Source organism: Dermacentor silvarum, chromosome 9 (assembly GCF_013339745.2).
Source record: "Dermacentor silvarum isolate Dsil-2018 chromosome 9, BIME_Dsil_1.4, whole genome shotgun sequence".
Taxonomy (NCBI): domain Eukaryota; kingdom Metazoa; phylum Arthropoda; class Arachnida; order Ixodida; family Ixodidae; genus Dermacentor; species Dermacentor silvarum.
In genome coordinates this window covers 116124054-116140111 of record NC_051162.1, presented here as the reverse complement: position 1 = coordinate 116140111, position 16058 = coordinate 116124054, and positions in this window count along the sequence as shown.

The window sequence follows — 16058 nt, the reverse complement described above, 5'->3', positions numbered from 1 at the left end:
GGCTTAATACCTATATTTGAACATCTGAAGCGTACCAAGTTGATGTTGTATGCACCGGTCTAAAAATAGCATAAATTGGTGAAAAGGACTTATTCTAAATCCCGTAAGCGTCGTAAAAGTTTAGCTTGACAGTGTAAGATCAAATATCACTTTTTTCCTGCTTCAGCTGCACTATGTTGAGTTCGATTGATCGATCTGAGATATATGCTTTTGATGCAGAGGTATAGATTTGTGAACTTTCTGCTTCATCTTCTTCTAAACTTCTACAATTGGTGTAAAAATGTGAGGCCCTCAATAGAAGTCTTTCTTGCGCCTACTAACCGAAAATATTGTTTTCAGGTGTACGGCACGCCTCTGGTGAGAGGCGTCAGTACTTGAAATGATAAACGAGAGGTGCGTGCTGGTGCGTTTTCCAAGAGAGAGAGAGAGAGATTCAACTTTAATGGTGCCAGCAATTCACGAGAGAGGACGCAGCCTCCCTCCGCCTAGCAGACGGCCGAGATCCCTTGGGTCTCGGCGGCTGTCTCGGCTAGCTGGACGGCCCAGACGTGGTCTTGCTGGTCTGAGCTGAGCAGCAGGGTCTCCCACTGCTTCCGGTTTTGAATTTTGCGGCCCTCGAAAGAAGCCGCCTTCGAGAATGCCCATAGAATATGTGGCAGATCCGCCCTACATTTACATAATTTGCATTGATCGTTGTAATGCCCTGGATAGAATCTGCTGCAGGCCACCGGGTTTGGATACATGTTTGTTTGCAGGAGGCGCCAGGCCACCGCCTGTTTCCTGGTTAGCGCGGGATGAGCTGGTGGGTACCGGGCCCTTCCCAGCCGATAGTAATCGGTTATTTCTTTGTAGCTGACCATGCGGTCTCCTCTCGTTCCCGGCTGGGCGGGCTCACTTGCTCGGCGAGTAAGTCCTCGAGCTACGTTGTGAACCAGCCTCGTTGCCGGGGAGAGAGGAGTGCGCGGCTGCCCAAATAATTTGGATCGTCCCAAGAAGCAGTGTTTTCAGCGTGGTCTTGCAGGGAACGAGCCGCCTTAGCGACACACAAATCGGTCAATAAATAAATAAATAAATAAATAAATAAATAAATAAATAAATAAATAAATAAATAAATAAATAAATAAATAAATAAATAAATAAATAATTGAATAACTTTTTATTGGTAATTAATTACGAGAAGAGAATGTGACATGCATACCGAGCGCCTCTATACCTCTCGCAGTTTTTGTGAGGGTTCCATAGAATAAATAAAAGAGTATACTACAAACGATCGCACTTCATCCATAGTTCATGTTATAGGTGAACGTATCAACCAAAAACTTAGTTGGTGGGTGTTTATAAATTAGGTAGAGATCAGAAATGTCAGAATGAAAAACTTTAGATAAATATTCCTAGGGGGACCCGCAAGTACATATTTCTTAGGTGCCTCACCAAGTGCGAGTGACTTACGCGAAAGTGGGCGCTGTTCTCCGCGCGAAAGTGCGCTAAGCTTAACAATCGTGTCATGCCAGAGCATGTTTAGGCCAAAACACTATAAACCTCCTCGAGTATGCCAGCTTAGCAAAAGGTCGGCGCTTTTCACGGAAAAGGCTGTGCGAGACGTGAGGCGTTTCTTGTCCCACATATTATATTTTATCGTCGCTCGAGCGCAGACAAGTGACTCTTCGATCTGGCCCAGATGTTCTTCTTATAGCGAGGAAGACAGGCGTGTGCTTCAGGTGCATCGTCAAAGCTGCAGTCACTGTGGTCCGTACAAATGTACACGTATAGCATCTCCGTCAACGCGCGGTTGAGCCGCTGAGTTAGTCCATTGGTCTGCAGGTAGTAGGCGGTGGTTAGTCTACATGTGCACGGCCGAACAGGAACGAATACATACGACAGGAAAAAAATACCTTCGTCAGTCCCCTCATGGCATGATATCGAAGGACGAGTAGATGCTTCGATACCATGCCATGAGGGCGCTGACAAAGGTATATTTTTGTTTCTTTCGGTGAAACCTACATTACCGAGATTAGCGGATTGCCTCATTCGGTCTGCATTTAACATTTAACAACAAGAAAGACAGAGAAGGCGATCAACTAAACGTATTTATTTCTTTCCGTCATCTCTTTAAATGAACTTAAGTAGACCACTGCATTTAAGGACTCGTCGACATCACTCCTCTAACACCCGATATTGGGTGATATTTGCTGCTAATTTGCCGTAGTGAAGCAACATATTCTCTTCTTAATCATAATGTTTTCGCTCATTTCTAAATATTAGTGTACGTAACTGCACTCTGTACACGCCGGCGTAATTTCCCGGTTCCGCGTGACGACGCTATTCAGCCCGTCGGTGTACGGCGACATACGGTTAAATGCGCTCTATTGGGGCTCGCGTATTTTGTTGGCTAGCCGAATACTGGCTAACAAAGCACTCAGTTAAACACTTGAAGAGCTAATTATCTTGTCTAGATGTTAATTCCCCCATTCACTCAGGAAATTTTGCGTCTGCGCAAGTTCTACTTACCGCCTGGACGCTTTCCTACGAATCCTACACGTGCACTCAAAGAGACCGGTATAACACAACTTCATAATGTTTTTTTGCTTCAACCAAAAAGTAATTTGATAAAAGTTTCTCAGTCTGTAAACAATGGATGTTGCTAATAAATACACTTTCTAGCCTATTTTTGCCCCCACCACCTCAATGCTAAATTGACGGCTAAACATCGTCTAAAACTAACTTTATTGCAACTTTTTCGCCAGCTGTAGAGAGCATTTCGCGTTGTATCCGTCCCAAATTGCTTTTCACTTACAGTACAACGTGCTGGCAATTAGATACTGTGAAATATAACGTTTGGGTAAAAGTTATCTTTCTACAAAAAAAAAGAAAATCGCATTATGGACCAAATTTTGCAAATTTAGGGCCGCATAACAAACTCACGGAAAAGTAAAGATCGATAAAATCTTTTTTTTAAGTGAAAAGCCTATCTTCATTCTGAAGGGAGAATCGTGTCCTCGCCTAATTTAAGAAGAGCAAATTGTTTTACAATGCGTTTTACGACTCCGACTTTTTAGCTTTCTAAAAAACTTCACATGTTCCTAGCGTTGCTGAAAACTTTTTTTCGCTGCAATGCTTTGCAGGAAGACTTCTTGCTTTAAATAGATAGTCCTCAATTTTTCAAAGAAATCGGTGTTGGTCGAGCACCAAGGTTGGGACAGTTGGTGCGTGGAATGACCCGCATAGAGATGCGGGAACCTACGGCAAGTTGAAACAAAGAACAACGGGCAACATGTTTCCCCTTACAAAATGCATACGAGTACAATCTGTTGGTACCCGCCCGCACTCGTACTCTGTTTTGAACCGAGTTTTTGAATCTTGACTTATTCTGGGCGCCTGTGCGTGTGTGTGTGTGTGTGTGTGTGTGTGTGTGTGTGTGTGTGTGTGTGTGTGTGTGTGTGTGTGTGTGTGTGTGTGTGTGCGTGTGTGTGTGCGCGTGCGTGTGTGTGTGTGTGCGTGCGTGCGTGTGTGTGTCTCAATACAATAATCGAATCACCGCCAGGTTTTTTTTTTGTGCGACAGGATGGAAACCACTTCGGCACGTCCTGATACCGCTCAAAAACAAAAAAAAAAACGACACCGCTTTTTATGTATGGACCCCTTTTATTTCTCGACCTCGACGTGCCGAAGAAATAGCGTCGTTAAAGGTGCTGAAACAGTGGTCCTGTCCTATGACGAGGGAACAAACGCGGCAGTAAGAAGATAGAGACAACGAATGCGATCTTCCTTCCAGGTGGGCGGAAACGATTCACGCATCCAGTTGCCGGCCATACGGGACGCGGCCTCATTGGCAAACCAAAGGCCAACGACGTGTAGGCTGCTTATCAGTGCTTTTATGCAGTGTATGGTCAATTCAGTCAAAAAAAAGAAAAAAAAGAAAAACAAAACCTGAGTGCGCATCTCCAACACCTCGCTACTGTACCTCAGAATATACAAAATATAAATAAAGAATCAGCTTACTGGTGGGTTCTGCCGTTCCCCCTCACCTTCTATCCTAACACAATCTAAACTTCCAATGCACAAATCTTAACTTGGAGAGTGTTTGTTAGCGGAATATGGGTTATGTTGATTAAGGCAAGTTTTGAGCGTGAGAAAGCCTGCACACACAATTTCGCATATCGTCTATTCAGTTGCGTAATGTCACTCGCTTCGTGCTCGCCCGACCATCTACGTCGTCACCGGTCACGTGACATTGGAAGCTCCGCCTCGCCGCTTGTTCTCAACAGCTCCGAGACAAAGCTGTTTGCTTGGTAATAAATCATCCGATTTCTTGCAACTAATTATTCCACAACATTGATTATTTCGTACTTATTTCTATGACTCTGTCAGTGGCAGATGTCTCTCCCGTAAATGTGTCAACATGCCCACAACGACGATTTAAAGCACCCTTAAACGAAATGTCGAAGCTGACAAACAAGAAACGTGTAAGTGACATTCGACATTATAATGTCGGAAAGATTGAGGAGGAAGCAAGAATTGGCCGGACCATGAAATGAGTGCGAATGAAACTTGGCATAGGACAGGGCAGGATTTATGCATGAAAGATAAGCAGGGTAATGTCATCAGGAATTTCGATGATATAGTAAAAGGACCAGCAGAATTCGATACTGACCTTTACAGTACGCAGAGTAGCCACGCAATCTTTATTGGAAATAGTGCTGAACCGAGTTCGGAGAATACGGAACACTGTGTAGGATTACGTTTATCTAGGTCAATCACTCACAGGGTACCCTATCATGAGAAGGAAATTTATTACAGAATCAAAATGGCTTGAGTGCTTACGGCCAGTTTTACCAAATCCTGACGGGGACCTTACCATCGTCATAGAAAACAGCGCACAATCATTGCATTCTACCTGTACACACATATGGGGATAAAGCTTGGAGGGTAACAAATAAGCTCGAGAAGTATTTAAGGACCGCGCAAAAAGCGATAGAAAGAACAATTTTAGGCATAATGTTAAGAGACAGGAAGAGAGCAGTACGGATCAGAAAGCAAGCGGGGATATCCGATATTCTAGTAGACATAAGGAGAAAAAGATGGAGCTGGGCGGGCCACGTGATGTGTAAGGCAGATTACTGGTTGACCATAGTTGCAGAATTGTTGCCAAGGGAAGGGAAACGCAGTAGAGGACGGCAGAAAATTACTTTGGGTGAATAAATTAGGAAATTTGCATGCGCAAGTCGGCAATCAGCTAGCGCACGACAGGGGTAATTCGAGATCGCTGGGAGATGCCTTCGTCCTCCAGTGGTCAAAAAGTAGGCTTGTGTTGATGATAAGGATGATGAAACAAATTCTGATCAGATGGGAAGCTATAGGCGTAAGGTCAGGGATAGGAAAGCGTTAGATAGTACGGATTAGGGCAATACATATGGGTATATATATATATATATATATATATATATATATATATATATATATATTTAACGCTCTGAAACGAGTCTAAAGTTAGAAGGGAATTATACAGTTCATGCAGCCTGTAAAAGCAAGCCCTGGCTCATGCAATTGAAGGTGTCAGTAAATGGCGTCCATGACGTTTTTTGCCTATGAAGTTACTTCCGACGCATGCAAAAAGCAAAAGCACAGCTTTCGAGAGTGGTAACTGTAACTCGTAGAAGGCCTTCGCTGGCGCGTGAATTTGGACACCACCTATAACAGATTGTACTCTATAACAATCAAGTGCGGAAAAGGAATTGATGGATCAATTAAATAACATGCATGCATAAGATCAAGTTGACCAAACCAGGACAGGTATAGTAATTATAGATCACTGGGACAAACCATCGTGCCCTATATATTTGCACTTAAGCTGACGATGACGATGATCACGACGATGATACTTAATAGCCGGTGCCTCTATCAGGTTCTAGTTAGGATTAGCCCATGCATCACTGCAACCTTCCTCGTTCATTTCAAACTTGCGTTTCGAACCGCTTTGTTTATGGGTTACTGGCAAATGCAAGCTATAAAAGTCATGTGTAGAACGTTAAATAACGGAGAAAGTGTCTGCTCACAGAGTCGTAGGATGGAACGATTTCCCTCAAAGATTGCTTTGGCGATTCAGCATACAGCAGCTAAGAACACCACCGATGGTAGCTCATTCAAAAGGAGTTCTTTTCTCACAGAATTAACTTCAGAAGATACCCGATTAGGAATGGTTTTTATGAATTCTTCGCTACATTTATAGCGCTATAACCGAGCATTCCCAAGGCACCGTTCTTATTTTAGGGCAATGGTGTCCTTTATGGTGAGATATCTCAGGTCGATCTCAAAAGCATACCGCATAGTCTCAACTGTGGCCTGCACATTGATTTCACACTGCCAGTGTGCGTCTTTATGTTTTAAGCTATAAGTTGAGGGCTTCGCAGTAGAGTTTTGTCGTAGAAGCTCCTGCTAATAGTTATATTCATGACGTCCACTAGTTAACGAAATAGGAAGTGCTGCCTCTCACCCATGCGGTACAGTGCAGCTAAGGGTAGTGATTGTGTCAGCCAATCAGTAGCAAGAGTCGACGGCGTGTTCCAGAGAATGTAGGGGAAGGGCTCGCCCATTGTCTGCTACTAATCCTTCCGTGACGCTTCCGTTCATTTGGTATCACGTGGAAGGCGATCAGAGGTGGACAGTGGAAGCAGCCGCTTCTTCTGACTTTGCTTTCTGATTGGCTGACGATAAACGTTGCTTTTGCTGAACTGAACAGGGGTGGCGAGATAAAATTAAAGGACAGTTTAGAACCAGCAACATCTTCTTCTGAAGCCGGCTCTCGAATCACGTGCACCCAGGATACTTTCAAGTACCCACAGTCACGGCAGCGGCGCTGTGTGCAGTCCAAAATTTCTTTGGAGATTCCTAGCATGTTGCGCCAGTGACAAAGCATTTCGGAACCTACAGTAACTTAGTTATTTCGGTCGTGTTTAATAATAAACGGACTGACAACTGGCCAAAATGTCTTGTGAGACGTTGATGGAAAAGAAATGGCAATGATTTATAGCGATAGAATCCAACACGCTGTTCGCGATTTAGGTAGGAATTATAATAATAAATAGTTAAAGAATGTCTCAAAAACAAGTGGCGCGGCATGGCGGAGAAGTCTTTGTACTTACGATGTACTACAGTCGAACCCGGATATATCCAACCCTCATATAACGAATTATCGTGTATAACGAACAGCAGTAAAATCATTTTGAAAATTTTCATACGAAATTTTTATTTCATATGTCGAATTACCTATATATCGCACTTATTTGTGATCCCCTTCAGGTTAGATATTTCCTGGTTAGACTTCATATGAGATTTCTGTACGTCAGTCGACTGTTATTAAGAACATGATCAGCCGTCATCATCAGCCTATATTTATGTCCACTGCAGGACGACAGACAACATACTAATTGCTTAAAAGTGTAGTTCGTATATTATTAGGCCTTTGCGCTTTATACGATGCTTATTACAAAGTAAAAGAAAAAAAAACGTGCATGCTAACCAGCGGCACTGCCTTAGTGGTAACGAGTGGAGCGGGAAAGCGGGCAGAGCTATTCGATGTATCGCGGCGCACATGATATCTGTTCTACGCGCGCGAGTTTGCGAGTTCTGTGGTCTCTACGATACACACAATGCCATTGAAGAATTGTGTCGTGAATTGGTGCCGGTACTGCAATAATAGCACTACTGGCATATCCTACGACTGATTGGCACCGCCTATTATTGTAAAAATAATTCAACGCTTAATAAAACATATGCCGCAGGAGCATCGCCTTCATAACGAAAATATTACTTTCATTAAAGTTCATTCTCTCTCTCTCTCTTAAACCTAGGGCTTCAGTTGTCGTCTGCTTCCCTTCAATGCCGGTGTGTAATCGCTATCGCGTTCAGCAATAACCGTTTCCAGCATTTTTCTTGAGCACGACTACACCCTCAATACAGATCAGAAAATTGTGATAAAAATTTTCCACGGTGTTATCCGCGTTACCACTGTATGACTCGACACTGCAGACCAGTAAGCTTTCCGTTGAACTAAAAAAAAAAAAACGGATAGTATAAAAATTAGTTGTCAGTCCCTTTAAGAGTCTGTCGAGTTCAACAACAGGTTCTCGGGGATAAAGACGGCTTGAAGAATACGTGATGGAACAGCTTATATGCTTGAAAATGCGGCACACACGAGCGTCATCTGCAATTCTCGAGCCGCCCTCGCCCAAGGCCGTTGCGGGCATCAGGGAAGTGCCGTAATGGTTACGACCGCATAAAGGCCAGTATATTTTTACCCCGCCATGTGCACCGTTTTGCACCACAGTTGGGACATAGCCGATGAACACGAGAGTGCGCTGCTTCAAGGTTCGTGCAATTTCAGGGCGCGCTTCTGGCTGCCCACGTGCAATTGTGTCGTGGAGATGGCGAAAGAAAAAAAAAGATAAAAGCTTAAAGTGCAAGATTCATGCACTCAGAGACACCCGTTACCCAATAAGGCATGTATGCACTAAGCACGTAGTAATTTTCCACAACATTACAGCCAAGAAGTGAACGGTGAAAGGCTTCAAGAAAGAAAAATGGCTCCGGCTTAGCTCAGCTAACTCTTTATATGCACAGTGAAAGCTTGGCTTAGCCTGGATTAACTCTTGGTTTCACTTGGTTAACCTTCGATTTAGCTGTAATTATTATACTCTGGTATACACTCACCGTTAAGACAGGTATAAATTATAAGCCTTTCTCAGTCTCCGACGCTAGCTTTGCGCGCTTGGCATTCCGGACCATCTCTAGTGTAGCAGTTCGCCGGGCGATATCCGCGGGGTGGCCACACGCCCCTCGTGGGGTGGTCAGACGCCGGCGGAGTTCGGCGGCGCAAGTCACGTGATGCGTTGCCATGGCTACGACGCAGCTGCGGTCAAATAAGGTCAAATTGCTGGCGACGGCAAAAACTCGGCTCGACTAGGTTAGTGAAGCTTTCGCTTTCAGAACTGATGACTCTCTCATAATCGAAAGTAAATGTAAGCATGAAATGGCGACCATATGGCGTCCTTTGCTGCATGTCGTGCCGCCGCCTTCAGCCGCGTTTCTTCTAGCAACACTCCAACGTGCTCAGCGTCTGCCGCCACTTTTTCTTCTTGTTGCATCAAAGTGATCGGCTGCAAATGTGTGGCCTTAGGTCCCCTGTATCTGCCTTTTGAACGTCGCTATTGGAAATGGCAAATAAAATTTCTGCGTACTACAAGTTACAGCTTCAGTGATATTTTGAAGAAACATTACGACGAAGTCGGAAGCAATATTTTTTTACCTTGTTTGGAGAGTAACTACCCTATGTAATGCATCCCTGTACAAAGCGTTGGGGGCCAGAGACGGCATTTTGTTAAGTGTTGACTGGTAGCCCGAATGATCTAGTTTTGTTCTCAGGAGTGCGTTGTAGCGCGCACCTTCTGGAAGCTGGTTGGAAGATATTTGGAATATCCATCGTGCGGGCACCACGGCGGTGAGATCTGTTTGCAAGTATCGTCTACTACAGCGTTAGCTACGTTTTGTGGTGCTTCCGCAACATTGCAGAACGATCCCGGCAGCCAAATAGAGCAATGTACCCCAGAGTGCGCAAACTACGGGTGATCACATGGGGTCATCTTGAAGAACAGCTCTTCAAGCTCGGCGAAGCCGAATTTCTTCGCCGCTTGTCTACGCGGTACCTAACCGTGTCTCGAGGCAAAGTTTTGCTACAGCCAGAATAATGCCCAAATTTTGTTTGCCTGAGTAGAAACTGTACTTGTGTGTGCTTCGGGGGTCATTCATGAATCCGAGGCTGACATTTATGATTTTGCATGTACACTGTCGTAGTGTTTTTGATGTGTGACAAAGTCAATGTCAAGCAGACGCAATTTACTATTTTTTTTTGCTCATCTGTTTTGTTTATATCAAGTGCGATGTATTGCATGTGTGGTACCTTATATTGTACTCTACGTTCATACAACAGTTGTGCGCGTGCCTACAGGTAATAAATTTCCTTGCCAACTTGCCGGCATTTTCTCGTTTTGAGTGTCTGGATAACGGCTACGGCTATGGGTTTTGGCTCTATAGGTCACTTGAAGGTCGCCGACAACGGGAGCTAAAAGCATTTAATGCTTAAAAAATCAAGCCAGTTCCACGCTTGTGAAGTGTGATGCAAAAACGGAGCTCTGGAAGCGTGGGTGTATAGCCTAGTAGGTATGACGCTCACCCGCCACGGTGGTTTAGTCAGCTAAGGCGTTGCGCTGCTAAGCACGAGATCGCGGGATTGCATCCCGGCCGCGTCGGCCGCATTTCGATGGAGGCGAGAATGCAAAAACGCCCGTCTGCTTGCGTTGTAGCTCACGTTAAAGAACCCCAGGTGGTAAAAATTAATCCCGAGCCCTCCACTATGGCGTGCCTCATAATCAGAACTGGTTTTGGCACGTAAAACCCCAGAAAAGAAGAAAAAGATGACGCTCGCCTTCGGACTGTGAGTACCCGGGTTCAAATCCCGCCTCGTCAAGTACGTTTATATTATTTTATTGCGATAGCAATTATATGGACACTTCAACCGGATTTCTGCCGTGGCCGTCGTCGTCACCGTCGCCGTGAGGTTCCGTATAGATTCCAAGGGCGATAAAATCGTCGCCGCGCGCCGTATGCGCGAGTGAAAGCGCGCAGGGGACGCGCGCTATCACGGAGAACGAACGCACGGCGGAAAGCAAACGCGACTGTCGCGCGAAAGGCCATGGGGGTATGGGGGGAGGGAGGCGGGGCGACGCTGTGCTACGGCACCAAATGCGTATCTTGCAACCGTGCGCAAGGGGAACTGGCAACGGAATCTCCCATGCGACAGCAAAAAAGCGGGAAGGCAGCGTGGGAGGGAGGGGGGTGGGGGAGCAGCTTTTACTCTGCCAACAAATACGCTTGCCCTGGCTGTGGTGGCGGTTCTGACCTTTGTATGCGCTGTGCATTCGCCGCTCAGTTTCCGTCGAAGCGATATACCGCACAATTCTTCGCACGCTGCGGCGGCTGCGCTTGCTGCCAGCGTTTTGACGGTCGTTGTCTGCGGTCATTCAACCTGATCTATTCATGTTCGCTTGTGCGCGATGACACTACGCTTGTCAATTCAGTTAGAAAGCGAATGTGTCGAAGTTTGTTCAGCCGACAAAACTACTATCCCTACTCGGAATAGCTCTGCTAATTTGCCATCGCCATTGATGCTTCGCCTTTCTGGCGAAACCGCGACATTTTTTTTCTTTATATATCTCTCTCTTTTTCTTTCTCTCTCTCTCTCACACACTTTCTCTTTCTCTCGCCCATAGCGAGTTGTGTTGCAATCGTCGGTACAATGCAAACATATGGTTCCCATAAATGCATTTTCTGTAAGCGTGGGTGTAATAGCGCAGACTAACTAAGACTAAATAACTAAATAACTAAGACTAACTAAGACTGCAAACGGCCATTATCGAGCAAGAAGTACAGCGCGCAATAGATAATTTAAACCCTGGGAAGTCACCTGGGCCCGATGGCTTGAGTGCAGCCTTCTATAAAGCATTCAAGGAATAACTAGCTCCATTGACGACTGCATTATTTAATGAGGCATATGAAGTAAATGCATTGCCGCAGTCATTTGGGACGTCACATACTGTACTTATTCCGAAAACTGATAAAGCAGATAAACTTAAGCAGGTATCGTCGTACAGACCTATCGCTCTGACAAACATGGACTATAAAATTTATATGAAAGTTCTTGCTGGGCGACTACAGAGTGTTATAGGCGAAATAGTCGGCCCTCACCGAACGTGTGGGATCAAAGTTAGTTCCATCGTTTACAACATTCACAAGGCGCGATGTGTACTCGAATGTTGTGATGCCACTTATGCACGTGTGGCGTTACTACAGTTGGACTTAGAAAAGGCTTTTGATTATGTGCCACATTTTATTTTGTTTTGCATATGGGACAACATCAATATCGGTTCAGTCATCCGAGAGGGAGTGACTTTGGCGTACCGCAACTGTACTACGAGGCTAATTGTTAACAAATTGCTGGGGGGCCCCCATAAACGTACGACGTTCGGGGCGCCAGGGTTGCCCCCTCAGCCCTCTGTTGTTTGACATCTATATAGAAGCGCTATGTCTTAATACAATACAGAACGATGCAATCCATGGATTCAATCTACAGGCGACCGAGGTTAAATTGCTCGCCTATGCAGGTGATGTCGCGGTTCTTTGCAGGGACAAGGAAAGTATTACCGGAACAGTCGAAGGAGTGAAGCGCTCCAGTGAGGTCACCGGAAGTGGGGTAAACTGGGGTGTGTTCCTGGGATTTTGGCACGGAGAATGGCCTTCGACCCCAGACACATTTGCCAACGTGGCTTGGGTTACGACGCCACCAAGGTACTTGGGGGTGCCGCTGGAATTTTATAAAGACACTGATTCATACTGGCGAGCGCAGGCGCAAGAGACGCGAGAAAAAGCGGATAGATGGAAAAGTTCTCGTCTATCAGTCTTCGCAAGAGCTACGGTATGCAATCTTTTTTTGATCAGCAAGTTGTGGTACGTAATGCAAGTGCTGCATTGTTCCCGAGCAAATGTGCAGAAGCTGCACCATGTTTTTGCTGTCTTTGTTTGGGCGTCTAGTTGGGAGAGGTGCAGCCGCACGAACTTGTTTCGGCAGGTGAAGGCCGGTGGTTTAGGACTGGGTCATTTGTTTGTGCGACCGATTGTAAGCAGGTTTTTATTTTTCCGAGATGTTAGAGACCCATTCCTGCGTACGGTGTGTCAACAAAGACTCGGGGGTGCATTGCCTAATTTTGTGGTGACGACGCAATATGTTTCAGGTGGCGTTCGTGGTTTCTTCAGAGAAATTTTTATAAGTATCAAATTTCTAAACACACGTTTTTCTATGGAGTATTTGAGTAGCGTTAAAAGGAAGAAATTGTACAAGGATGTTTGTGACTTGGTGTTTCCCGTGCCCTTGTACAGGGCCGTATACTCTGGAGGCCCAGGTGGAAATGCTTTAAAGAGAGTTAAAAAAATGCAGGTGTCGCCGGGAACCAAAACCAGTTTTTTTTTTCATGTTACACACTGGAACTTTAACTGTTAGTTCTTTTCTAGGGGAAAAGGGTTTCTTTCTACCTTGGGGTTCCCACTGCCTCATATGCAAGCAGCTTGAGACAATAGACATGTGTTTCTTCACTGCTGGGAAGGGGTATATTTTTGGGATTTGCTACAAAGAACCATTAAAAAAGAACTACCGCTCGACTCTTACGGGATCAGGTACCTGCCAACAGATAATGAGGATGGTTTTCCGTTTGACCAGATTATGCCGATGGGCCTCCACAGTATATGGCGCTCCCGAATGGCTGGCTATTTTTGCGACCCAGACGCAAGACCAGCCCGCGTGTATTTCCGCGAAAGTGTGCCCAGGTTTCTGGAGATATTGAAAGCGCAAACAGATGTTCCTGAGTGGCTGTCAAGGATGGAGCCTTTAGTAGTGCTCAGGGAATTTTAAAATGACAACACCTGGCCGCAGTGGCAAGTTGGCCACTTGAGCGATCTGGCGTACTGTCTATTGTTGTGTGTTTATTTGTTGTACTGTGTCGAAGCCCGGCAATAAAGAAAAAAAAAGTGGGTGTATAGCGCAATGGTTATGACGCTCGCCTTCGGACCGTGGGCACGCGGGTTCGAATTCCGCCTCGCCAAGAAAGTTTATTTTATTTTACTTATTTATTAATTTATTTCTCTCGATCTCTGTCCCTCTCTCTTTCTCTCTCAGCACCTCTCCTCTGTGCTCTGCTTTCACTCTATCCCCGTCGGCGACGCTGCGCACGACAGCGAGATCAACCTAGCGAGGCTTGAACAGCTCCGCCGTACAACCACTGTATCCGCCGTAAAAAAACAATGTTTACCTGTTCACAGTAGGGCTTCTTAGGCCGTTCATCTTATACGTGGTTGCGATGTGTAATATCCTGCTTGTGTTTTTTCTTAATAAATGTTCTTCCTCCTCCTCCTCCTTTTATGCACACATGCGTACGTAACACAAACACATACATACATACATACATACATACATACATACATACATACATACATACATACATACATACATACATACATACTGTGTAGCACACAGCTGAGGTATTGTGTGCTGTTTTGCAACTGGTACAGGATTCCTCATGACATCCCTGTAATTGTGAGAATGTGAATGAATGAATGAACTGAATGAATGAATGAATGAATTAGTCAGAGCCAAAAGGCAAGTAAGAACACGTGTTAACAGGGCTGTTATTTTGAACGCTAAGAAATTTCATCACGACGTTGTCTGATTGCGACAGTACGTACGTATTTTCACAGCGAATCTGGCGAACAGCCCCCAACGCCCTCTGTGAACCAGTTAGAGTGGAGACGATGGCTAATACAAGAACGTATTACGGAATTTATGCCGGTGACCACGCAGAGTAACACCTAGAAAGCAACTATTCATTTGCTGGCGCATGCGAGCACGTCCGGCATGGATATAGGCAATTTGTGCGGCCGCACGTGGCAATTTTACGATGCAGGTTTCGCGAGGAAGGCCGCGCTTATCAGTTGACGCCAGGCACGAAGCAGGAACGGAATGGGAACAGAACGAACCAATGACAGCGACGCTACCTACGCGCCCCCTTAGCGCTTGGGTTGTCGCGGACGATGATGTACGGCATGGGATGTCCACGCGTTGTGCGGCCGTTATTTCGCATTCCGGCTCGGAAGCGGCTGCTACTGTTCCTGACAAAAAACTAAACAAAACAAAACAAAAAACAAGGGGAAACAAACGAAAAACAGTGGCGCCGCTGTGTCTCTGCTGTCCTCACTATAGCTAGCGTTACTGTATATGGCTCCCGTAGGGATCCATATACAGTAACTCTAACTATAGCATACGCAGCTCGATAGGGCCGACAATTGAGTTTTACTGCCTTTGTGGCAGCAGCAAACTTCAAGCAAATAACGACAGCATTTATTTTAAATGCGAGGCATTTCTTGGCGAACATTTGCTACTTTGACCGTATCCATCTATCTAGCCGCCTACGACTTTGTGCTCTCATGGTCGTTTCGTTAACTAGGTATGTACCAAAACTGACATACTATGACAAGAGTATTTGACGAACATAAATGATATGTTAAGACATGAATATCATGATATGCGTGTCATGTAGGTCATGACAATGACCCAGAGAAAATGTTTAACACTCAAAAATCACTCAAATGGATTAGGGACGTGGGTACTAAGTGAAGGAAACACTACAGGATGCTGGTAGGAGTAATAGTCAAGAGCATGACTCAGCAGAAAGTGACAATGGCTTAGCGAATAAATATTAACACTCAAAAGCCACTTAAATGGGTTCAGACGTGGGTACTAAGTAAAGGAAACACTACAGGAGGCTGGTAGAAGTCATAGGTATGAGCATGACACAGTAAAATGACAATGACTCAGCGAAAAAAGTATAGCACTCAAAAAGCACTCAAATGGGTTCGGACGTGGGTACTAAGTGAAGGGAACGCTAAAGGACGATGGTAGACATCACAGTCATGAGCACGACTCAGCAAAAATGACAATGACTGAGTGAAAAAAGTATAGCACTCAAAAAACACTCAAATGGGTTCGGGCGTGGGTACGCGCGCACACATAACGTGTTCGCGCGTTCACGCTACGTCCGACTATATTTAGGCCTTTACGGAGCCCTGAAAGGAGACATTGCCGCCCTTGCCCGAGCAGACTTGGTCCGGCTGCGAGTTGCAACCAAGTCTCACTACTTTTCTGATCACCGATGTGTCTTCATAGGCATAAGAAATTATGAATAAACACTGTAGCCATTGCAAGCATGTCTCTATGTCATTGCGATACCACACCTCGACTACAGCTGGACAATGGGCCTAGCCAGGGCAGTGAAGCTTTCGCTATCAATCAGGGTTAACCAAAGCTAAACCACACCAATTTCTTGCGACACAAGTGTCTTCTTGACTCACAAGTGTCGGTGCCGTTGTAGGTGCGATCTCAAAAAACTCTCGCTCTCAAGCCG